This window comes from Nelusetta ayraudi, unplaced genomic scaffold (assembly GCF_046127955.1).
Source record: "Nelusetta ayraudi isolate G7.1 ecotype Tasmania unplaced genomic scaffold, CSIRO-AGI_Nayr_v1 ptg000168l, whole genome shotgun sequence".
NCBI lineage: Eukaryota > Metazoa > Chordata > Actinopteri > Tetraodontiformes > Monacanthidae > Nelusetta > Nelusetta ayraudi.
Window position 1 is genome coordinate 970493 of NW_027466218.1, and position 25473 is coordinate 995965.

At 48.5% G+C, this 25473-nt stretch overlaps 1 protein-coding gene across 1 annotated transcript in view; it reads left to right on the forward strand.

Moving 5' to 3' along the window:
• The first annotated feature begins 5298 nt into the window (after window positions 1-5298).
• The window catches only part of plxna1b (plexin A1b), a 183512-nt gene continuing 163337 nt past the window's right edge, over window positions 5299-25473 (forward strand). The window contains exon 1 of the mRNA XM_076014237.1: window positions 5299-5455. The gene's annotated coding sequence lies outside the window, so the exon portion shown is untranslated. The remainder of the gene's footprint in view (window positions 5456-25473) is intronic.

A 25473-nucleotide genomic window follows, 5' to 3' on the forward strand; every position in this document is an offset into this window, starting at 1 on the left:
TAACATTCATAGACGTCCCGCCTCCACCTACCGCTTCCCTCTAACGGCTTCCTTGATGTCTGTGCGATCATGGCTCGCCAAACAGGCCCAACGTGTTGACGCGCAGTCAGCGTGGTTGCTCTGTCACACTTTGGCATTAGCAATCTCCATAAACAAATGCCGACTTGTGCGCTCGGTGCTGTCTCAGACGCACCCCGAGGCAAATTGTGGATTCGTTTGAATCATCGGCATGCGTTTTATTATCTGCCTGTGTTTGCTACATCAACCTTTTCTTAGAGGTCAATAAAAAAAAAAAAAAAGACACGTGCGACTCCGAATGACTCATTTTGTTTCACGGAAATTGAAGCAAATCAAGATGTTCTAAATGGAATTCCACAAAATTTTACAGTTAGGGGCTAAAAGGTGGCAACCAACTTGACTCCACCAGAGAAACAAAGACTCATTGTCTACAACCCAGTGCCCTACTTTTTGCATGCAGTAAGTAAACGGACTAAACACTGAAGATACAGTTGTGTGTGTGTGTGTGTGTGTGTGTTTTACTGTCGTGCTAAACCAGCCTCCAAGGGGTTAAACGGCACAAAGTCTCACACAGACGAAGATCAACAGGACTCTGCGGTATTATTAAAAGGTATTTCGCCAAACACTTCAAACACGTCGCCGCCGCCGCCGTCTAAAAGCTCCAAGGAAGGAAACCAACACATTTGAAATGTTTTTTTTCTGAAAGTGTGCTCACGCTCCGCCGGGCCTTTCCGTCCTGATCTGTGTGCACAGATGGCGCCGTTCCACAAACAGTAGCGGTTCCCGAGCACTGAAATGGGATTGGAGCGACTATACAAACAGATCAGACGGGTTTAACCAGATGATATCCTGTAACTGTGCTAGCCACCCTGTTGTTAGCCAATTAATGGCTCATTAGCTGTTTAGCTGTGGAGTCTCGGGTTACAAGGCCGCCGAACCTGCATCTCTCTCTCTTTCTCTCTCTCTCTCTCTCTCTCTCTCTCTGAGTGATCGAGTCTGATTGGTTGAACCTCCTGGCACGGATCAGGTCTTTCTTTCAGGAGTTTAGAGTTTCAGCAGAGCAACAGAAGAAAACCTTGACCGTAGCTACATTTTTTTCCCAGCCAATTACCCGGCTCGTTTTTGAGCCGCTCTGATTGAAAACGCGGCTCGAATGGCGTCTGCATTCTCTCCGCAAACCCTTCGATCCAATCTTTGTCGTGTGGCTGCGGAGTGCGAACATCGCCCACCGCTTGGCGCTCACGCAGAGTCCGCGTGCGTTCACCAACTATAGTGCATCCTGCGTGCGCTTCCAAGGACAAATAGGAGTCTATTCTCTGTGATCCGTCAGTTCTTGTATCACTTGGCGCAGTCGAAGCGTTTGTTCTTCTTGCCAAACACAGGCCCATTAATAGTGCATGAATACAATGAGGAGGAGAGAGGGGAAAAAAAAAACAAACAACAAAGTAGGGAGCAAAACAGCAGCAAACCACCAAACAGCCATGTGTACATTTATTTAATATTCTCTGTGCTCGCAGCTCAAGTTTCTCTGGGCCCGTGCGCCGCCTCTGCAAATCACGACGGCTAGGATTCACCTGGCAACCCAAAGAAAAAAAACACAAAAAAAACAACATCAGAGAGAATGGTGCACACAACGCCTTTTGGCTGTTCACTGCAGGTAAGAGCATCCGGCGCCCGGAGAGTTTTATTCGAGCCTCTGCATCTTTGTTTCAGAGTTGTGACACAAAAAACAGAAAAATGATCTCGCGAACCGGTGAACTTTAGCTCGCCGCTTGTCCCGGCTCCGCTTGCACCACGCACAGACTTGATGTATTTTGCAACAGAAAGAAAAAAAAAATATTAGGCCCTTAAAGTGGAACTCGGGCGGACACGAAGAGCTGCGCTCGCTCAAAGCCAATCAATGTGTCAGTGTTTCAGCACCAGATAGGAATTGCCTTTGTGCAGAGGCCTTTCACATGGTAACTGAGGCTAATCTCTCAGTCTTACTGTGGCTAAACCAACCATTTCTAATTGCAAACACTGCGCTTTTTGAGGGTCGTTGAAAGCTGGGCGGTGCGATAGGCTCCGGGGAAATTCTCTGGCACCCGCAGAAATTCAGCTGCGCTTTTTATTCCCGTTCCCTTTATCCTTCTCCATTAGATAAATAAATAAATAAACAAATAAATAAATAAATAAGTACGCATTCCGTTGACGTCTCTGAACAACACTCACACATACCCTGGTGTGTGTGCACGTGTGTGTGCATGGAGCCAGGTGGTGTGCTCAGTGCTGGATCTTGCTCTCTGCTCTCCGGAGTGTCATCAGTAACCTGAGCTGCCTGTTTAAATAAGTCACTTATTCCGAAAAGTTTGCTCGCTCGCAGACACGCGGTGGAACGGTGCCCAAAACACACTTTTCGCTACACTTCCGATCATCACGGACCGCTTGATGGAAATTGGAATTCAGTTCTCAAAGTCACTTTCACTGTCTTGAAGGCGCAGTTACCACAAGTCAGAGGGAAGGGGTTTGAAAAAAAGGAAAACAGAAAGTCCGGGAGGCCTTGCGGGCGCCGCTCCGTGTCCAAAAGCCGTCATCATGGTGTCACTCAGTTTAAGTTAGTCGGCGTGAACGTGGCAGCTGATTGGACGTGACAGACAAGCCCGGAGCCTCCTTGTTTAATTAGCCAGCCCTTGTTTTGTGGAGCCAAACCTGTCGCCCATCATCTGACAGGGCATTTTCTATTTTAAACACCGTTTCGTCTGACTCGGCTTGCATGTTTCTTGCCTTATAACATGAAAAGTTTTCTTTTTTTGTAAGTTCTGCACCACACAGAGGACCGAATCGCACCTTCCAGTGCTTCACAAGCCGTTAGCGTCACAATGCTGTCCTGCAGATCTTTGTTTACAGCTGGGGAAAGCTGTTTTTCTTACGTAACCTTGTTTGGTGGCCAAACCAAGTACAGCAGATGTTGTACCGGAAGCAAATTCTGCCGACATTGTTGTGCCGTCCTTAATAAACAAATGAACCTTTACTTTTACTCAGGCAGCTGAAGTAGATGGAGTGGAAATACAAGCAGCCAGTTGCAGCGTTTTTGATTCGGGTTTATTTACCCTGTTCAGCTCGGATTGACAGTGTTTGCATGCAAACACTGATGTCATGCAGGTCAGACAGTGAGGTGACAGAGGTTGCTGCAAAGTGAACCCAGAGACAAATCAAGGCCAAGGGTGAAAACACACAAAAAAACCCAGGAAAAACACTTTTTATTTGATTTTTTTTCTTGTTGGCTGCGTACCACAGGTCAAAATAAAACAAAGCTGTTAAAGGTTATTGACAGAGGCCCCAAGACAGCCACAAATCTCTCAACAAACATCCGTAATTCTAATGGTCAAAAAGACATTTCAGAATGTAAGACCCCAGAAATGTTTTGCTTGTTGTTCCTCTTCAAACTACTGACCTGAAGCAAATGACTCCAGGGCTGCCGTGGAAGTAGATGTACTAAAGTTTGGCAAAATAAGCTGCTGCTGCTTCAGCCTGCACATCTTTGGTTGTGTTGATGTGGAGAAATCAGATGAGGACATGCGGAGGAGGTGGGTATGAGTGTGTGTGTGTGTGTATGTACAAATTTGTGATAAAATGCATTTGCATGCATGACATTTAAAACACTATAAATGTACACACCTAAATACCAAACCATTTTCACTATGCAATAATAACAGTTCAATTATATATAAAGCAATTTTTACAAAGTAAGTTTCAAAGGGCTTTACAGAGCTCCCCAAAATTGTTTCGTTGCAGCGATATTCAAACTTCATGTCACAAGCGTCATTGTATTTTTTTGATCAAAATCGATATTGTCTTGCATTCTGAAAGAGTGACCATAACCAAATAAAGATGGATTAGACACAACAAATTAATCAAGTCCATAGTCTAGTTTAGCACTTCTCAAGTCAATCCAAACCCAGCCAGCACGTCATATTGGTAATGTAATAAAGAGTTTGAAATCAAGTCATTTAAAATCACATTATCTGACTTATTTGTAGCGACTCTGCGATCCTGCTTTGGATTCTTCTGCGGCAGCGCTGACAGGCTGCTGCTGCTGCTGCTCGCATGATGCAAAGTTTACAAATGCCTGACTGATGAGCAATTACGTCACTCTCTCCGCGAGGCGACCACACCTTTCGTGCCAAGGTTCAGGTCGTTCGCTGAAGGCAGACTGTGGGATTGTTTCACGCTACGGGTTGCAGTTGATTGAGAGTATTTTACCTGAGGGCACCTGCAATTCTTACCCCAGTCACTACGAGTTCAGTTTGTTATTTTTTTACTCCATTGGGGAGGGCAAAGACACTTTGTTTGTTTGAGGGTAAAACGTAGCACAGTGCGGTACAGTTAGTATACCGGGTGTCACGACGCGGTTCGCAGAATGCTTTGCTGTCAAACAGGGCGGTGTTTGGGCAAACATCTTTGAGCACACAGTGTCATTTGGGTTGTAAACTGGAAGCAAAATCAACACAAAAGGAATTAGTCAGTTGGTTAGATACTAGTCAGACATTAGCTGTCTACGTTGGCTCATCATCAGTTGTTCTAGAGCTCTGATCTTGTCTTGTAAATCAGCCTTCGAACGTCAAGTCTGAGAGCTGTGAGTCAAATCATAAATAGCGCGTGACGGACAGCTCGACCTCATACTAGATAGACAGCAGAGAGTCCAATCTGGCAGTTTTGCTACATAAAACTGTTCCACTCATCTCCTCTACGCGACTCAGTGTTTTTGCCAGAATAAGGACTAAATGGCAAATTGGATTACGACGTATTCTTGCACATTAGTTGTAAATACATATTTGTTGCTTATATGATATAAGGCGTATTTCGGTTGGAATTATATTTATTTTTACAAACACCATCTAATACATTATTTTGTTATGTTTGTAATAATAATCATAAAAGCAAAGTTAAACATATTTTGTAATTAACTGAGTCTGTGAAATAAAATAAAAAAAAAACAAAGATTCATCTTCCACTGGGTTTCAAATCCTCCCTCAAATACAAAGTCAAAGAATGCAAAAGAAAACGGACTACGACTGGCGAGTTTCTAACTTAAATTAAAAAACAAACAAACAAAACAAAACAAAGTAAACCATCTGCTCTCAGCTGCAAGTGCACCTGTCAGAACATGACTCGGCCCCGGGGCGCCCTCCATGGGAACGGGGTAGTACTGCAGCAACAGGGGGCGCCTCCTCCCTCCTCCCCCCTCCCTCCCTCCCTCCTCCCTCCCTCCCTGCGTGTCTCCTGGAGCCGGAGTTGCATTCCTCTCCTGTCCTCCTCTCCATTCACACGGAGGGAGCCGCCGGAGAGAGAGCACCGCCGCTCCGCCAGTCACCACAGTGGAATGATCCCAAGTTTTGGAATTTAAACGGAAGAGAACCATGGCGAGGATATCTTCCCGGAGGATCACCTGAAAGCCGTAAGTAGCGAGACAACTCCGAGCGGTGCCGGTCCCCGGGTGTGTGTGTGTGTGGATTCAGGTTATTTCGGTTCCGTTCTTCAGATCAACTCCGTGCGGGGAGTTTTCACCGACCGGGGTTGTTTTCTCTTCCCTCCCCCGTCACTCCGTGCCTTCCTCCGCTGTCGGCGACCGCGACTTCTCCCCCCCCCCACCCGAACCACCTCTCCCGAACCACCTCTCCCGAACCACCTCTCCCACCTCCGGGTAGCAGGAATGAACAGCAACCGGGCGCAGACACACAAGCCACGGATTGGGCTGCGCACTGCCGTGTGCTTTAGTGCCCCCGGTGTGTGTTGCTCAGCTTGTGTAAGTGTGTGCGCGCGCGAGAGAGTGTGTGTTTGTGCGCCACGGCGTGACCACCACCACCACCTCCACCTCCTCCCCCTCCTCCCCCTCCAACACCACCACCACCAGCAGCAAGGAGCAGTCGAACGAACCCCAAACCAAAGCGACTTCTCCCCCCGCTGTGAGAGTGGGCTCCTCACGTAGCTTTAGCAACGAGCTAACTTTACGATCGAAGGCGTTCGCTGTGGTTTTTAAGCCGACATTGGACCGCTTGTACCTGGTGCGCGCCAAGCGCGTGCTCCTCTAGAAGTGGAGGAGAAGCTCCGGTTTGGTGCAGCGCCTTGTGGCTTCAACGGCTTTTTCTTCTTCTTCTTCCTCCCTTCCTTTTCCTTTCTTTCTTTCTTTTCTTTTCTTTCTTTTCTTTTTCTTTTTTTTTATTTTTTAAATGAAGGCAGTCTGAGCTTCAGTGAGGGCATCACTGGGTGAAATATTGAACAAAACAGTGTCGGTTGGTCTGCTTGGTTGGTGTTAGCATGGCTTGTCTCGAGGCGGACCGCTGCCCGCTGCCTCTGCCGCCGCACGGTCGCAGGTATTCGGCGAGGGGGCAGCAGCAGCAGCAGCAGCAGCAGCAGCAGCGAGTCTCGCTGGACGCCTGCACGCCCTTTACCTCCAACATTTCATAGCTCAGAACCCTGGTCCAAACTAACATTATTTACCCTCTCCAGCGTTGCTCTGCCCCCCCCCCCCCCCCCCCCGCATCCTAAACGGACCTCGGGGAGGAGTTGTGTTGAGATTTTCCTCCAGGGGGAATGTTGCGCTCGCTGGCTTTCAAAGAAACCCAAGTGAGAGAAGCAGGAGGAGGGGAAGCCGCAGAATCGACCCGCCCGTTGGAATGAATTAGAAATTGCCCGTGTGCGCCGCGGAAAAGGGCGTTAATCTGCTAATAAACGAGAGCCAATTTGTAAGGCATTGTTGTTCGACGGCAATTGAATTTCCATTCTCTCTCTTTTTTTTGTGTGTGTGTGTGTGTGTGTGTGTGTGTGTGTGTGTGTGTGTGTGTGTGTGTGTGTGTGTGTGTGTGTGTGTGGACTGAGCATTGGCTTTCCCCTCAGCTGTGCATCAAGAGAAAACAAAAAAAATAAATCCAAAGTAACCCAATTACAACGAGAGCGCGCACTATTTTACTGAATTATATTAAAGAGATCAGAAGCTAAGAGATGTTGTGTTTGGTGGGGAGTGGAGAGGATAAAGGAGGGGTTGCCAGATTTGGTGAATATCACCCCCCCCCCCCAAAATTGGGGGGAAAAAATCACTTCAATGTCCAGTGTAGCAGCTGGTGGCCCTACTGTGGATTAACAACAGTGAATGCATAAAAAAAAAACCCTGCTGCTGTTGACTGGTGCATTTCATACTGCTAGACACTGGTGTTAATGGGATAACTCTTTATCATAAGTGACGTGACCCAGTTTTTTTTTTATGCCTCTGTTCAGTCAAGCAGCAGCAGCAGCATCTTATTGACAGTTCAATGCGGGGGTGGGGGGGGAAGGCAGCATTCACATGTAAATGTGCTGGGATTTGAACCGTGACATGGGTGTTTGTTTAAGAGGTGGTGCCCAGTCACGCTTCTAAATCATCCACACGCTGACGGACACCGGGCGAGCGACCGCACCGCGCAAGTTTGCTCTAATAAGGCATTGCCTTGGACGCGCTGAGTGGCGACACCCAAACACTGAGATTGTCATCGTCGCCGCTGTGGGTGCGTGTCTCACGACTGGCAGGATCATCAAGGTCTTCACGTGTGGATTGATTGCGGATAGATTCTTTTCACAAGTCCATTTTACTTCTTATCTCGCCTAAAACCCAGTAACATTGCCAAGCTGCAATTTACTCTCGACCGCTCATGCAGCTGAGGTCTTTAAGAAAAATATGTCTTTTTTTTTTCTTTTTTTTTTACCTCTGCAAAATTGCGTCCCTTTTCACATCGTAGCTGGCAACTCAGCCAGAAAATTATATGCAATTTGCCTCAATTTTTTTCCCCCTAATTATGATACAGATCTGGCTCATAATAGAGCAGCAGTGTCATGAAGTTTTTTTTTTTTTTTTTTTTACCCACCTCCTGTCCGGTTGCGGTTGCTGGCCCCCGAAGGTTTGAGTCTGTGATGTCCAAACTTTGGAATTTGAGCTGACATGTGCACTTTGCACCCCCGTGCTCCTGCCTTTGTTCGCCTCTCCTCCCCCCGTCGCATTCCTCTGGACTTTTCAGCGAGCGGCGCATTTAAAGTCTAATTAGATTGGAGACGGGTGACAAAGCTGCGCTGGAGTGAGGACTGAATCTGGACCCGGTGCCGTGCCGCCGTGCCCTGGAGGTGGGAGAAAAACGCTACTGGCTGGTTTCTCTCGACAATGGTCTCAGATTCAACACAGAATCGTCATCGTTTAGCGTTCAGAGACCTGAAGCCTTAGTCATTGAGGGGGGGGGGGGTCATAAAGACTGTGATTTATAGCCTCCATGCATCCAGCTGATGTTTTATATCTATGATGTTCACGCCCATTAGGCAGAGCGTTACAGTCTTGCGCCAGACGGCTTCATCCGCCTCCTTTTCCAGCTTCTTTCGCCTTTTTCTTTTTCCAACCCAGTGCGTCGACCTCATCTTTAGGCGTTTCCTCTTCTTGTCTTCCCTCTCCGCCGACTCCTCCGCCGATCCTACCGCCTTCCAATTTCCCCCCCCCCCCCGCTGCGTTATCCCTCTGCTTCTGTCAAGAGCCCCTTGCTGTCTGCGGAGCCTCCACCCATCTCGCAGCTCTCCCCTCCGTCTCTCCTGCCATCTCCAGCTCTCTGCCTTCTTCTGGCTTTTTGGAATTTTTTCTCCCCAACACACATAACACACCTTTCCCAGTTGCGTGGCACTTGTCTTTCCGACCTGTGTCGTTTTTTGCAAGCAGACTTCATCTAGGTTTATACCTACATCTGTCCGCCACGATCGTTCTTTCTCTCCTGCAGAATTTCAAATGTGCTACGAGGACTCGTTGGCCTGGCTGCCGCCTCTCTGGTCGTCTCGTGCGTGAGGTTGCGCCTCCTCCTGAGAGAAGAGCCCATTTACACGGGTCTTGCGAGGCTGTCCGAGGAACCCTTTCCCAAAACCTGCTTTGCGTTCAGAGCCCATCCGCTCGCTCGTCACTTCCCTTCAGTGTCTGCTGCCGTCTCTCCCCCATCGTGCCCCCGCCCCGTCACCCCTCTGCTGCATCCCCTCCTGAGCCTTGTCGCATCCCTCCCCGGCTCTCCCCTCCTCTCTCCCAGTGTTTTCTCTGGGTCTCTCTGGGGTTTGCGTCGTGCCCCGAGGCGAGGAGCAACACAGCAGCAGCAGCAGCAGCAGCAGCAGCAATATTAAAACACACTAAAGAGGGACCAGCAGCGGGACTCTACCCCAGGGCCCTGCCGTGCACACACTTCCACAGATGCACACGCACACACACACGCACACACGCACGCACACACACGCGCGCGCGCGGCCCTCGTGGTGCTAACATCTCTCCATCCGACAAGCCTTAATATGAAATAAACTCACTCGCCAATACCTGGCGGGTCCGTCTTGACTGACTGCTCAAATAGAAATGACCTCTATTTGGCCTGAATAAGAAGCTGCGACTGAGAGACGGCTGGCGGTGCTGAACCGCAAAGTGCCGCCGCATTACGGAACGTGTCAAGAGGCGATTCTGAGTGGGGGGGGTGCCGGCGGCAAAATCCTCATCAGTGCTAATCGGGAGGAAGACGGGAGCCGTCTTGTCAAGTTTGGTCTGCTGTCGGAGTCTGGCACTCGTGTTTCTGTCCCAGGGAACCGTCTGAATTGCAGGCGAAGTGTGCACCGGCGTGCCGAATTAGAAATGAAAGCTCAGTTTGTTTTGTTTGACACCTTGACCTTCTTAAAATGATTCCTTGTTGCATGACTCACTTCAGATGCAGCCAAATAAATATACCAAGTGTGGCGGCGTAGCAGAATTTTCCTCTGCCAGAAAAAGGCGTCTTCTTCTTCTTCTTCTTCTTCTTCTTCGTCTTTTTTTTTCTTTTTTCTTGAAGGCAAGCAGCCTCAGTTTCTCTGTCGTGCTCATCCAAGTGAACTGTCTGTTATGTATAATTAATTTTCTCCTCTTTCCCAGTTTATTTTTATCGCATCACTTTTAACCGCTCCTTCAAAGGACCCCTCCCCCGCTTCCGTCCTCCTCAGTGCCTGCTGAAAGTGACAGCTGCTCGGGTACGGGGGGGGGGGGGGGATGCTTTTTGAAGCAGGCACTAAAAAGGCCACTCACTCAAGACGACTTGGAATAGAAAAATCTCTGCTGCTCTGACAGGATCAGAAACGTGGCAGCTAATCTGGCTGCAAATTGAAAATAAGCTCCGTCTCTGCCACGAGCCCGCGCTGCCTGTTGGGGGAGCACAAAAATTTACATGGACTTCTTTTGTTTGGCGGGTTGTTGATTTGTGTGCTTGAAATGTAAAGCAGAGCGATGCAGTTGACTTAAGTGGGACGTGGGGGAAATTCTCACGTGGGTCTCTTGCGCGAGCAGCACTTGCTGTCGGCAGCGCTACAACCTTGTCAAATCAAATTGACAGCCTCTCGTAATTTGCTGTCTTGGCTCTCATCCAAACCAAAGAAAGGATATAAAATCAGAAAAAAAAAAAAGAAGCTGCCGTCGGTTGTATTTGACCCTCGGCACGTTCCTACGTCGCCGCTGAGATTGAGTTACAATCGCCCTGAAGATTTTGCCTCAAGGTCCAAAGATGTGGTATTGACCCCGGTTCCACTCCTGACCCAGTGGCCTCGTGTTGAAATCCCTCCGGCCCGACAGCTAGCGGGCACAGCAGCCGTATACGAGCTTTCTTCCCCCTCTCGGCATGCTAATGCTCTAGTCAGCATTCTGTCCATCTCCGCTCAGACACTGATGCAGGCCGGCAGCTCCGCTCCCTGATTTGCGCCGACTCCAGTTGCATTTTCTCCTGCGTTGACGAGCCGCCGAGAGTCTTATTGATCGGCAAAAGGTAGTTCCTTGTTGTAAGATCAGAGAACAGCTATTGTTGTGAACAGTCTTTAATTCCACTCTTAAGTGTGAGAACGTAATAAAATAGCCTGCGCTTGTTGTACACGTAGAAGAAGAAGAAGACCTTTATTGATCCCACTGTGGGGAAATTGGTATCTCGTGTTTCATGGTTAGGTGCCGTAGAATGAATTGGAATAAAAGGGTTGACAGACTTTTGGATGCGGATTCTCAGGTCGGCTTTAAAACTTCCTTATCAGCCAGGAAATGAGGGTTCACTGATTGTTTCCACGTTCAATTTATTTTGAAGCCATGGATGGCTGTTAAAATGGGACATTATAGTCGAGACTCACTGTTCACTGTTTTTAATTGGAAAAAAAAAAAAAAAAATCCAGGGAATTTTCTAGCCCATTAGGAAAACCAAACAATTAAAAGAAGCCTGGATCTGGATTGGGTCATTACAGTTTTATTTAAAATCTGAAAACCTGCCAGTGCCGATAAATTGGACAATCTAAAATTGTACCCACTTGTTTGTTTTCGCTCTCAGTTCCGCTCTTTTCTCCTCAGTGCAGTCCGGTGACGCTGTTGAGAATTATGACCGCGCTACACTTCATATCATCCCAATATCAACATGCTTCACGTGCATATTGCAAAGAACTGCCAGAGCTGCAGTTAGTTACAGTTGGTGTACTATCTGTTTCCACTTTGGTGGTGACAGTGAATTTGCCACTTCAGGTGGAGCCTCCCTGCCCTGGACGTCTGCTAGTCGGCTGAAGTGAGTAACAGGCCACTTAAACGCCGTACAGGTGTGGAGAGTCAACAACCTGGTGGTGAGAAGAACGAACTGATTTCTTTTCAGAGGCATTAAAATGTTGCACGTTGCCAACGCTGGCAGAAGTGAAGTCGGTTCATTGTCAGTATATCAGCTGTAATGAAGTGGGCTGCCTCTCAAGTTGCCGGAATGGAAATCGTGTTGCCTTATTCCGGTGTTCCGTACAGTCAAGTCCCTCTCTGGGCTCTAATGTACATCAGAGGGAGGCCTGAACCAAAGAGAAAGCGTTAAAACTGTGTTATTTTAAAGCATTTTTACATTTATTACAATTCATATCAGCATTGCGACATCAACATGCTCGGTGCACGTTGTTTTCCCAATTCCCTGCACCCTTAGTGAGCATTACTATTACTAGTATTAGAGTGCCATGATGTTGCTACGTTTAAATATGGCCCCTCACTGTCAATGTTGAAGGTGTGTTTATTTTTCTGGAAGGAGAACGTTGTTTCCAGCTCTGGTCTATACATACCAGCCGCTCTCCTGTGGGGCACCACCTTGGCGTGGGCTGGCGGTATGGAAAAAGGCGGATCCCTCAACCGCCTTCATCCGCTATCATCCGCAGAGCGAGTGATGCCATCGCTCCGGCAGTCTCAGTTTAGACGCGGGAGCCTGGTGGTTGTTTACCGTGATCACTAGAGTCTGTCTGCCTCTCCAGGCATGTTTGGCTTGTTAATGAGAACCTCCGAGTGAGAGAGTATCCAGCAACACTGCCTCTGTGAGTGAGCGAGTGTGTGTGTCTGCGCATGAATTTGCATTGAGATAAGCAGTGTACTACTACTGCCAGCGTCTGTTTGCTGCTGTGAACGTGGTATACAGGAGGACGAGAGTTTGAGCACGGACCCCTCCTCCAGTTTGATGCAAGGTCATTCTGACAGAGGCACAAAAAAAGAGGTTACGTGGTCACACAGGCTTTTTTTTCTTTTTTTTTTTTTTGCTGTAGTGGTTGTGGTTGATGCAAATTGTGCAGCAGCTGAAAAAAAAAAAAAAAAAAGTGGCAGTCTTAAACCTTCCATGTTTCTCAAGCGCCTCTTTCTCCATGTTGGTGCTGTGTTCCAGATTTTCTTTCCGCTGAAACGCCACCGTGGTTCCTCTTTGTGTGCACTGGTGGGAAATCCTAAATAATTCAAGGCCGTTCTTTCTCGCCCTGTAAATAAGACTAATAGGAGGTGGGGCTTCGAGGACGGCCGCTTGCCCAGGGAAAGCGTGGCCACGGGCAAAAGCCTATAAATCAGCGAGCTGCCTGTCTGGCCCCTTTAGCAGCGCAGACGCGGAAACACAACTGGTGCCTCTGCGTGTTGGACATTCAGCTATGTTAAACAAAGGTGTTGCACAGAACGACCTTCTGTCTGTTAAAATTTAGCAGTGTGTGTTTCTGTAAACACAGCCTTCGTCTCTCCCCTCCCCAAAGTTCCAACGCTGGCACGAATTGGTGTTTTTTTTTGTTTTTGTTTTTTTTAAACAGTTGCACGTTGTCTCAAATGCCGTGAGTCATGAGCCACATGGTGCGGTGGCAGTACCTGCATTCGTTTCCCAGATGGAGATCAGTGGTCAGTCGCCCGCTGTGTTTACTAGCTCTTTTTTATCAGCCTTGTTTTTTTGTTGGTTTTTTTGACGACGGTCGTGGTCCCTTTCATGTGCGTCCATCACTGGCGAGGTCTGGGGATGGCAGGCTAACAGTCAGGTTAATGTCCACGACACAGTCATACCTCGGCACCGAACCCCCCCCCGGGTGATTCAGAGTCACTTTATAATGCAGGCCAGCCTCTCACCTCTGCACTGTGACACTTTGGAGTGACTCTCCACAGCAAATTCCCCTTGTTATTTCATTTTCAACGGTGTCCCCGGTGAAAACCGCTCTCTCTTTGAACAGTGACGCCGAGCAAAACAGGAGAAGAGGAAAAAAAAAGCCCAGCAGAAGCCTGTTTGGATATGTGAAAGAATGGAGCTACTTACTTTACAGCTGTAATCACGTTGTTTTTTATCTAAGAATGTGCCTGGCGTCCGTTGCCCTGTCCTTACAGAGCAGCCACATTTAAAATGCCAGACAGCGTATATATATCTAAAAACAAAAAAAACCCATTACATTCAGGCCTGCCTGAAGAAGCGCAGAATAGTTCACAGCTCCTCCCTTTACTGCCTTCTTTTCTTTCCACCCCCTCGCCCTTTTTTTGTCAGCCACCTCTTTTGTCCTCCTCTCAAAGGGTTAAAGAGGGAAAAGTGATGAGTGGCCCGCCTGGCCTCCATTGTGTGTTGGCATTGTGCCACTGCATAGCGTGTCGGCCGCAGACACATGTACAAGAGACTTTCCTCTATTCACAGTTAGCTACACGGCAGCGCTACCTTCACCTCTTGCAAATGTATGCAAATGCCACCATTGGTCGGGGCTCTAACAGTCCTACAGATACATACACACCGCTGACGTTTTACAGACAGGCTCCATAGAAAAGGCCTTCCCCAGAAAAGGTGGCCAGGCTTTGCTTGTCCGTGTCATTGGCAATGTCATTTACATCATCGGGCATTCGCGAACGGCTTCTCTCCCAACTGGGAACGACTCGGGGGCCAACGGTTTGGAGTCTCTCCCTGAACGCCTGCTTGTTTTTCCTGCTCTCCCTCAGTGGAAACATATGCTCAAGGATCATAAAACCCCCGGTTTCCCTCCTTTTCCTGTCTTACGTAGTTTGTTGGGTTTTACAAAAACAACGACAAAAAAAGAAACCCTTAACCGACAGCATGTTGTGCAAAGTATCTGTGGTATTGGTCGCCGTCTGATTCTCTTAGCAGACCGGAGGGTGATGCCTTGATGAGTCCCGGGGGTGTTTTTTGTTTTTTTTTAAGTCAGCCCCTCTGTCCTCGACCCCCCGTTGAGGAGAGGCATGCAGAGCAGGGGGATCTGGGAGTAAGTACTCCAGGCCAGACAATAGTGGGACGCTGGGAAGGGGGCAGGGGGGGTGGATTGTAGCCAGGAATAGAAGAGGAGCAGGAGGAGGTAGAGGTGGTGTCTTCAAAACTTAAAGAAGGGCATTGGGGGCGGGCTCTGAGGGGTTAAAGGTTAGACTGATCCCGTTATAAAGGTGGAGTGGGGCCATGCAGGTCTTTCTGCCGGGGTATCTTCTCCTTGCCACTATTCTGTGCTGCTGCGCCATGGGGGGGGGTGGTATCTACGGGTGGGTGTGAGTGCCAGGGGGACACCCCCGTCCCACGCATAGATCCACTTGGCTCGGTGACCTCTGAACCTCCACCCCCTCCACCAACGGGAGCTGTCACGCGGGTCATCGTAGCGCGACCTTCCACTTGAGGAAAGATATGTTGGCATTTCTTCTAAACGTCACCCCTCCCGCCGCCCTCAGCCAACCTCTCTTATCGGAGCTGGAGGTATGTTCTCCAAGAGACTAGATTTCCCCAGATAAGCCGGGGGGGGGGAGGTGGAGGACGGGCACGTGACAGAGAAGCCGGCGGAATGCGCCGGCAATGCCATTCCGCTCGCCGGGCCTGCCGCATTCCAGATGAAATGGGGCGTGTAACTTGTGACTGGTGTGATGTGCTGATGCGTGGCAGCTGGGAGGAGTCCAGTCCTCTTCCTCTTCTTCTTCCTCCTCCTGCTGCCTCGCCGGGGATCCTGCCATATCCCAGGTTTCCACCGCATGTCGCTGAATGTGGCTTTTCTGGTTCACGGGCTCGGCTCTTCCATTTCGACCAACGTGTGACCTCATTTGGCTGTGGAGAGCGGCGAGACGTGCCCCTCGGTGCCGCGGCCGACTCGCTCCCTGCCTGCCCTCTGACACATGACAGATAGTATTTGCCCAAGTGGCTCTGTGGGACGCCGCTGAATGTTCACAGTAGGTCGCAACGAGAGCGGCTGAACCGACGATTAATTTAAGTTTCCTGTCTCCCAGCCCGGTTGTAGCTCCGTCGACATGAAAGGAGCCTTGGAGTTTTTTTTAAATTTGAGTCAGGCCGGGACAGAAGAAATCCTTACAAAACGATGCCAGGGGCAGAAACAGCTGCAGGAAAAGAAGACGGCAACGGGCGGGTGAGAGGAAATTGGCGGCAGCTAACAAACGCAGAACAGGCACGAGGCAGCTCTCACCAGAGGAAAATAAATACCATTGATTTGGAGAGAAATCCTCTGTGCAAGACATGAGAATGTGAGAGGAAAGGAAATTTGACAAAATCTGGGGTGTGTCTGGGTTGACCTTAAATTCGGGGCTGAACACTGGAACAGCTGCTGTCGCTTTCGCCGCGGCAGCTTTCTGGCTTATTTATTTGAATCCAGACAGATGTTATGAGGGGGTGGTGGCGATTTTATCAGAAAATAGGGGAGGAAATGTTGAGCTCGCCTCCTCTCCAGGCCTCGTTACTTCAAGGAATTAGTCTTTCAGTCTGCTGATCACAGTAATAATGATTGCGATCCGGTGATACGCGGGAGCCCATCCGTCCAAATCTGTCCTAATAGCATTTGGTTTTGGTGCTTTTCACCGGTGCCGCATGTTTAAGATTAACATTTAACGTTTAGTCGAGGTCGTGGCAGTATAAAGGGATTCTTCTCGGAGACATCTCCCCGCTTGACCTTCAAAGGTGCCTACTTGAGTCCACCTATCCCGTTCCTTCATGGCAGAGGTTGACTTGTGCACGCTCAGCATGACAGCGTGTGTCATGTTCATGCAGGGTGATATTACAACAAGCGTGTACTCCCTTTTCTCAGGTCCTTCTCCTCTGATCTCAATGTCTGTCATCATTGGGGCTGCGTTCATCATTCAAAATGTTTGGATTCGTTGGCAATTTTTGTTAAAATTGGCGTTGATACCTGTTCCAGACACCTGTTTGATACCAGATGTTTTAAAACCCATTTGAACGATAAACATACATTGGTATTACTGCACAAGACTTTTATATTTATCATTTAACTGGTGATTTAAATCAGGATTTGCTCCAAATCAAGTTTGTCTTCCCGTCCTTTGCCGCTACATCCTTGTTAAAAATGTTGATTTGAGCTTTGATTGGATCCACCTTAATGAAGTGAAGCTGCACGAGACTAGACTTTTTTTGGCACAACACTAATTTTCACTGTAATGTAAACAAAAGTTTGCGTGTCTTGAGGTTACGCCTTTATAATGTCGCCAGTGACACAAGATTGACTTTATTTCGCAAATAGATCAGAATTTAGCATGAAAAGATGATACGTTTCTCAATGTTTAACTGGGTCGGAACATTTTGATTGGTGCTACAAATATATGGAAGTTTGGTATTCAGCCCCAGTTGTCGTCGGCATAATGTTTTTTTTTTTTTGCCGGTGCTCCTTTATCAGAGTGTCCGCGTGTCTCGCTCTCTCTCCCTCTTACTCATTCTGTCCCACTCCTGTGGAGGACGTGATGAAAATGACTGTTTAATCATGCAGAGAGGTCAACCAATCAAAGGGCCCGGGCCGAGTGATTTAGAGGCCTATTCAGAGCACAGCTGGAGGGTGAGGTTGAGGTAGGGTGACCGTGGCTGGGGGTGGGGGTAGGGGGTGCCATGGACGGGTTTGGGGCCTGATTGCTGTACAGCACGCAGGTCACCTCTCATCCACTTAGCGCCGGTCACGTTCCACTTAATAATTGTCCCTGTTAGATTGATGTGCGGCCAGGAAGACGGATGGACGCGGTGTGACCGGCACAAGCTCGCCAGCCCGTCAGCGGCCACCTTCCCCGCGCTAACTGTGGCGGTCAGCTGCGTCTGTGGTGCAGCCAACTTTCCGGACGCTGAGGTGTGTCCGCTGACTGCGAGGCAGCGCTCACCTGAATGTAAATGTGAAATGAGAGTGACAGATGGTTGTGCGGAACGTTGACAGTAAAGGCCCTTCAGTAACAGCCATCGGGGGGAGGGAGGGGGGGGGGTGGGCATCCAATAGTTTATGATTAAGGGTGTCCTTACGCTTGGTCCCCTTTCCAGCCCTCAAAGCGAGCTCAGAACCCTGACTCAGCATTTTATGTGCATATGTGAACACTTAAACAGTACTTGGACCCCTCTGAAGTGAATCGAGCGGTTTTTCTGTAAGGCTGTGTTGTGGTTCGCGTTAGTCGCATTGTGAATGCAAAGGGCTCCAGGTCCGCTTCGCCTTTTGCCAGTAGGTCTGAGCGCTCAAAAAATTACAGTAGTGTGAACAGAAAGAGGACTGAGACCCCCATTGGAGCTGAAGTGGACCTGAAAGAGAACCGAGACCTCTCTCGAAAAAAACTGACAATGTGAACGCAAAAAGAACCGTTTCCCGTTTTCTCTTGGTTCCACTTTTTGGTCGCACTTTAATAGCACCGACTTTGGTTCTTTTAAAGAGGACAACAAACTGTGTTTAAGCCATTTATAGCAGAGAACGAATGCCTTTGTGTTGTCACTTGCCCTCTGTGAAAGCTCCACAAGCGCTGAAGAAAGTGAAATTTGTGAGCGCTTGCAAAATTCACTCTTTTTAACGGGATTATCATGGTCCAGTGTCATTAGAGTGTTGCCACAATGCTTCCACAGCGAGCGTTGGAAATCGGGTCACTCCAATCGGGTCGTGTGTGTGTGTGTGTGTGTGTGTGTGAACTGGTGACTGGTGACTCCACAGTGGTCCAACCGCCCAATAAAAGCTGGGATGGACTGGGGAGACCCTCCCACCAGCCAGTGTAGAATCAGCTGGTTGTGTTGTCAAATTACTCGGGTTCATTAGCTTGCAGCTCATGGCTCATGTTGCACCGTTTACACTAACCAAAATGCCATTTGTTCAGGTAATTACAGTGTCGTGTTCCCTCTTGTTTCTCCTTTGTCTTTAGTTCCAAACTCTTTATTGCTGTTTTACCCATAAAAATCAATCGCACTTCTCCCTCGATTGCTCTCACGGTTGACACTGCGGTCACTTAATAGCTGAGGACCGATAAAGCAACGGAAGAGAAATGTGGTTGATTGCATTAGCGGTTTGCTCTGTCTATACTGCAAGTGCAGAGAAGTGTAACACAACTCTCGCATTGGCCTGAATGGTGGAGTGAGGGCGGGTGTCGCCGGTTCCTGACAGCTTGGCCTGATCAACTTAGGAGAGTCGATGATATCGGCTTTACCTTCACTTGTCGCCCTGAATTATCCTCAGGATAGCAACAAGGAAAAGTCTTGTGTTGATGTGTTGATTTGGGAATGTGTGTACTTTGTGCAAGACATTGCAGACAGGACAACTTGTTGAACAAAAGACTCACGGTTGGCCAATGAAGATAACGTGCCAAAAAGTTATTGTTGAGCTCGGATGAATCTATAGGTAGATAGATATCACATATACATACAAATCATAAATGAAAACATCAGACAAACATGGAAAACGGGAAGGACAAATGATAAAAAAAAAAAAAAGATTTTTATATTCCAGCTCTAAAAGTGTTCAAAATTCTCTACAATTCAAAATCCAAAATAATAATTTTTGTTGGGGGAAAAAAAACATTTTTTATTTATTATTATTATTATTATTATTATTATTATTATTATTATGCAGAAATCATATGTATTGAACAGGTCAAACAAGCAACATCATTTTTTTTTTGTCATTCTTGTCGACTTGTACTAATTGTATTGAGGAATGGATTTGAAAGCAGAAGCCTCGAGGGCCGAGCGTTCAGCCACTATAGATTCTGCCACCGCACCGCACACTCGTTCTGGCGTTTTTGATACAGACATGGAGTTAGTGTTTGCAGAGTGCCACTCCAGCAGATAGCCGCCTCCCCCCCCTCCCTCCCCGTCTCTCTGACCCTGCGTTGGTGTGTGCTGATGAGCCCAGAGTGGATGCACTCACGAATGGCGCGCATGTGAGCGAGCGAGCGAGCGCTGCAGAAACTGTGGGAGCTCCATTTGTTGTGTAAATGCGCGACGCTAATTGACTGCCGGGCACGCAGCCTCTCCTTCACCGGCTGAACCCTGGCCTCCGCCGTGTCCCGGGGATCCTGCCAGGGAAATGTTTGCCCCACTCGTGTGCCCCCCCACCCTCTCTTCTCCGTCTCCCTGGGTCTGATCAGGCCTGGCGCCGGGCCAGAGTGAGGATGGGCGCAGCCTCGCTCTCCTCTCTGTCTGTCTGCCTCGGAGTCGAGCTCCCCTAATGAAAAGCGTGCAGCGTTTACTCCCCGGTAGCATGCTGCGTTTCCTAAATCTCTTTTGTTGCAGTTTTCTGATCTGGAAAAACACAAGGAGGAGGCCTCTCTTTGTTTTTTTGGGTTTTTTTCCAATACAGTGGTTTTGCTATCGACTTCTTTTCAGACACAATCACTCTGTCGTGGTCCCATCTGTTGCCGTAGATCCATGTCTAAATTGCAAATTAGCCGCCTCCCGCCACGCTTTAAAAAATAATTCAAAGAGTCAGTCGGTGCAAAGTGACGGTCCGGCGCAGTTCGCCATATTATCCCTGCTTATCAGTGCCGGCCTCGGTGGGAAGCCCACATAAGACACTGAGCCCAACTGTCAGCTGGCAGGAGGCCCAGATCTGGCCTACATGCAGAAACAGACTGTGTTTTATGTTTGGCTGCCTGCAGTAACAGCCCGTAGTCGCACACAATGACCTTTTGACCCCACCTCCGAGGCACGGCGCCCGTCTGCAGTGCACGTATTCAGACGCGCAGTGTTCACTTGGCGGTTGAGTGTCGATTGATGCGTCGGTCGCACTCAGTCTTTGTGGGAACGAGACGTCATGGAGGAAATATTGCAGGATGGAAGTTCAACGTATTTCTCCAATGACGTTTCTGAAGGACTGTTTTTCCACCAAGTAACATCATCATCATCATCATCATCGTCAGATTCAACAGGTGTAAAAAGGCCCAAGTTGTTGTTGTTTTATGCATAGAGATATTTGTTGCAGATGTTTTTGTACATTGCCTGCTGCGAGGCTGTTGTAGTGCCAGCATGTTCAAGGGTCCAGCTGAGAACGACCTCTGAGCCTCTGGTGATGTTCTGCACGGCAAATTCAGTTAACAGGATGTCAATTCAAAACTGTCTAAAGTGCACGGGGGAAACAACAAGCAAAACACAATGTTGCACACAGCCTCTATTGGTTGAAATTAGTGTAAAATAAAAAGCAGCTCCAACAGTAAATTAGGGCAGAAAATAAAGAATCTGGGAAAACACAATAAAGCAGATTTATTGAGCTCAACTACTGGTACGGAACAAAACAACCGTTTAGTGCATTGTGGTCACTGTTATGAAGGAAATGCAATCAAAATTACAATGCATATTCAGGGAGAACACACACGCACGCACACACACACACACGCAGATGACGATCCGACCTCGTGCGCTCAGGTTTTCCCAGGCCAGCTCATTGTTCTGCAGAGGTAAACATCAGGGAGCATAGAGAGGAACAGGCAAACAATAAACCGACACACTCCTGAAACACTGTTTAGACTGTAAACAAAACAGTAAGTGCGGTTCGAGTTTATATACGTGTGTGTGTGTGTGTGTGTGTGTGTGTGCGGGTGTGTGCTAAGTCGAGCACCGATGCAAACAGCAGTCCTGGGAAACACCCGGAGGTTCCGTTTGCAACAACGGGCCCGTTCCATATTATAGCTCCTCCCACGGCTGGAGGCGTCCAAACATCACTTCTCTGTTCACCGGTGTCGGGTCCACAGTCGAGTCGTCCATCCAAAAAAGGCATTGAGGGAGAAACTCTCCGGGTGGTGGTGGTGCGAGGCCGGTTGCTCTCTACTCTCCGCCTCCGTCGCGCCACTTCAAGCCGCGGAGCTCGGAATATCGTGAAGGACGGTAATTTTAGGCCTCCGCCGGCCAGCCAGCGAGACACAAAGAGACAAAAGCGAGGATTTAACATGGAGCTCCGCCACTCAGGCTCTCAGACGACAACAATAGGATTAGCTCGCGTGCTAAATGACGGAGGGGCCGGGGCCAAGCTTCTTATTCTGTCACCAGGCTCCTTTTTTTTTTTAATGGAAGGTGATGTCGTCGCAAGGTGCCATCACACAATAATAACCCAGTAGTTTGGATCACACTAGACATAAATTACCAGTCAAAAGTTAGGACGCAGACTATGGATTTAATGTCTTTTCTTTCAGTTTCCTGACTGTTGACATTTCAGTTTCTCACTGAAGGCATCAGAACTACGTCTGAACACAGGGACTTATGTTGAAAGCAATATAAATGTAAAATAACTCAAACACTTTTTATATTTAAATTATTCAAAATAGCCACCTTTCATAAAAGCCATATTTAGAGTATTTAAATAGTTTTTCTTTGCTGCATAATTGCATACATCTTGCTCATATATTTGATGTCTTCATCCATCTGCACTGTAGAAAGTTGTAAAGATAAAAAAAAAAAAAATGCATGAGAAGGTGTGCTTAAACTTTTCACTGGTATATTTTTTTTAAATTCTGATATTTGATTTAAAAAAATGTAAAGATTGATGTTCAAGATGGTTTCATCTTATCTCGGGCTGTTTTTGTGGACAGTGCAGCGAACCCACTGGGCTGAAGATTTCCCAAAGTTGCCCAACGCGTCTGACTCATCAGCGGCTGCAGCAGGAGAGCAGGAATTTCTCGTATCCACAAGTGGAAACAATTACAGTGAGGGAGACGGCGACAGAGAAGGGAAGAGCAGAGCGAAATGTGGAGAAACGATGATTTGGGGCTTCGATCACTGGAGGACCATTAAAAATATAAAAAGCAAATGCATTTCCTGTTTTGATCCCCCCCCCCCGCCCCCCTTCCTTGTCATTGTGCACCTCTAGTCTCCAAAAACACATCCAGCGCTCCTGTAAAAGCTCATTGAATCACATTGACTTGCATGCGGAAGCACAAAACAGAAAAGTCAGATATGTTGGCTGGAAAGTGGAGCGACGGAATAAAAAAAGAAAAGAAAATCTGGGGGGGGAGGAGTGGGGAGGGGAGGGGAGGGAGGTCGGAAGTGAAAACTGAAAGAGGAGCGAAAATCCTGGCATGAAACAAAAAAAAAGGAGGAAAGAGCAAATTGCCCCTGCTCCCACCCCCCACCCCCCTGCTCCGCTAGCTGCTGCAGCAGCATTGCAGCCAGACGGCCAGAGTGGGGTCTGACTCAGCAAGACTTGAACCGGGGCCCGAGCCTATAGCTGCGGGGCCAGACGGAACAAAACACACTGGCAGGCCCGGCGGCAGCGGCAGCGGCAGACCTGCAGCTCCTTCGCTGAACTGCAGCCGCTGAGCCAAACACTCTTAATTAGTAGCTGCTGCTGCTGCCGCCTGCCCTGCCCCGGCGCCACTGTGGTGAAGCCCCAGACCCGGTGTGTGTTTGTGTTCTGTCTGTCTATATGTGTGTGTGTGTGTGTGTGTGTGTGTGTGTGTGTGTGTGTGTGTGTGAGAGTGATGGGTGTCTTCCTTTCTTCTCTTTTCTCTTTTTTTGTTGTTTACCCTGCGCTTCAGCTGCGTTGCCTGCAGGCTTCACAAGCGCCTATAGTGTTGCAGTGTTAGCAGCGCGTGTGCGGTCGTTACAGGTGGGGCCGGAAGAGCACATCTGAAGACCACATGTTTACTCAGCAGCAGCCAACGCGGCTCCCCCTCTGAAGTCTGGAGCTTTCTGTGTTTCCCTTTTCTTTCTGGACTTACGGGCGGCGCAGGCTGTTGACTCGGAGGCTTCGAGAGGCTGCTTCTGAATGTTGGCCTCAGAGGCTTCCGACGAATTTTATGACCATCCAGAGCAGCGAGAGTGTGAATTGCATCCGCCTCTGCAGTGTGCACGCGTGCACGTGCACGTGTGTGTTTGTTACGACAGAAATGCTTCGTCGTGAATCATCGGCTTCAGGTTCCTATCAGAGTCGGACCATCCTTCCTTCCTTCCTTCCTTCCTTCCTTCCTGTCGGGGGGCACGTCGCGTCTTGACGGAGGATTCTTCACAGTGTAGACGCACAACAGATTGAATTTAGCTGGTTGCGCACGCACACACACACACGCTGATATCTGCACAGGTTACAGCACAGAACAACCCAGTGACCCAGATTGCCACCGCTGATGCCCCTCCCCCACCAACCTCTTCACACAAAGACAGTGTCTGGTCGCGGCGCCGCTAACGTGGCCGGGCGATAAACTACTTGCGATTTGATTAAATAAAAAATATATCTATATATATCTATATCTATATATATATCTCAGCGGGGGCGAGTCTGTAAAATGGCAGCGCAGCTGTTCGACGGTGAAAACGTGCATTTAGGGGCTTTCCAGGATTTCCGATACTCGGCACGATAACAGATTAAAAGTTTATGTCTGTTTTTATGTGTTTTTGTTCTATTTTATTGGTCGATGGTCGCAGTTGTCGCGGTCGGCCCGCTTAATCTGCTCATCTCGGTGCTCCCTTATTTCCATCCCTCCGCACTCGGCGAATCAGCTTACCAAGAAGCTTCCGTGCTTCTCGTGGCTGCTGTTAAGCCCCATATGTAGCCGCGCAATATCCCCTCTTAATGGCAGATTGAGCCGTGTGACCCCCCGCCCCCCCAACCCCCACCCACCCACTCCCCCCAAAAAATCCTCCACTGTCTTCATTCTGCCATCCGAATCCCTCAAGTAAGTCGGTGCCCTCTGATTTCCGGGGTGTTGGATTGGTGGATGAGATCGGACAGTGAAGGCGGAGTCGGCTGTCGCTCATCAGGGACTAGAGATCTATTTTTTGTTTTTATTTCTTCCTTGGGAGAAGGAGGAGTGTTTACACTGGGGGAGGGGAGGGGGGGGGGTGCTCCCTCGAGGTCGCTGCTGCTCGGGACCACCCGGACGTCACCTTGTGAACTCTGCTACCCCGCTCTCAGAATATGCAAACAAGTTCAAGTGGCCACTCGGCCGACTCGCCCAGTAAAAAGAGTCGCCAAAAAAAAATTAAAAAAAATGTTACTTAACCTTAAGAATTGGGAGTCGGTTTCTCATGCGCTTTGCACAAGCAAAACTGATTTTGTCTCAAGTGTAAATTCACCTGGTAAAATAATTTCTCGATACATAAAATTGGTGAAAAGCCTGCGGCTATTTGAACTCGCACACAGAACGACTCGTGATGTCTCTCCAGTAAATAAGCAAAGGCTGGAGAAAGCTGCACTCGCAGCTACGCTGCGCAGCCCTACTGCACCACGGAAACTTGCGATGACTATCGAAAGAAGCAGTTCCTTAGCAAACCACAGGGGGCAGTAGTGGGCAGTCCAACTGTGGACAGGTGGGAAATTTTGAAAAAATATTTTGCAAATCATGTTGTGAGGCACGAAAGAAATACTGTGCGCGGGTCATTTTCTTTCAAACGTTGGCTTCATGAATTAGCCCTGCGTCGAGGTCGAGCTTTGTGCTTGCGCTTTTCATACAAGCATCTGCTAGTAGCAGAGGAGAGCTGAGAGGAGAGTTTTCTGCTTGTCGTCAGGGGATGTGCCTGTTTTTGCAAATTCTCTCAATATGTCATGTATCCGTTGGAAACGTGCAGATACTTGAAAAGCCCATTTACTGTCCAGAGCTTTGAGAAAAACAATATAAAAAGTTAATGAAAAAGCAAAACAGAAATCCATTTAATAACGATACAAAAAAGAAAGTTGAATTGAAGGGGGAAAAATACAATGAATTTCACTGGGACATTAATGAGCGGCTCTCTGTGGTCTCTGCCGGGAGCCGTCTCTCAGACTTTTATTTAAATTCAGCTTGTTTTTCCTCCCGGCAAACTGTTTGGGTCTTCAGGTGAGGCCGCTCAGAACAACACCGCGGGCCTCCAGGAGGAGTTGTCTGCGTTTCAAGGCAGACTCTCAATTGCGTTCGGGATGCTAATGCTGCCTTTTGGGGAGGGGGAGGGGGGTGTTGGGGGATGGGGGAGTGGTTTGTGCAGAAGTGGCGAAGAGAGAGCTCGCGCC